The sequence below is a fragment of the Capsaspora owczarzaki genome, assembly GCF_000151315.2.
Source record: "Capsaspora owczarzaki ATCC 30864 unplaced genomic scaffold supercont2.1, whole genome shotgun sequence".
Taxonomy (NCBI): Eukaryota; class Filasterea; order Ministeriida; family Capsasporidae; genus Capsaspora; species Capsaspora owczarzaki.
Window position 1 is genome coordinate 417,399 of NW_011887292.1, and position 353 is coordinate 417,751.

The window sequence follows — 353 nt, forward strand, 5'->3', positions numbered from 1 at the left end:
ACGCCAGCGAAGAGGAAGTAGACAAGGGGGGGAATAAGTACGAGGGAACAGTGCCCAGAGCCACGTGCTTAGGCCGCGGGTCAGGATGAATGACAACTAAGTGGGAAGAGCGGAATCGAAGGAGAGGTAAGATGTGGAGGTGTCCTGATAAGGAGACGCGGCAGAGAGTCACGACGCTGAAGGCGTGAGATGAGAGCATGAAATACGGGGGAGCAGATTAGCGGGAAGGAGGAGAGGGAGCTGAGAGTAGGGGGAGATGGGCGAGCAGGAGAGTCATTAATCAGGACATGCTGCGCAGACGCAGAACACGAACGAACGTAAGCAAAAGAGTATGACGACATAAATACGACAGA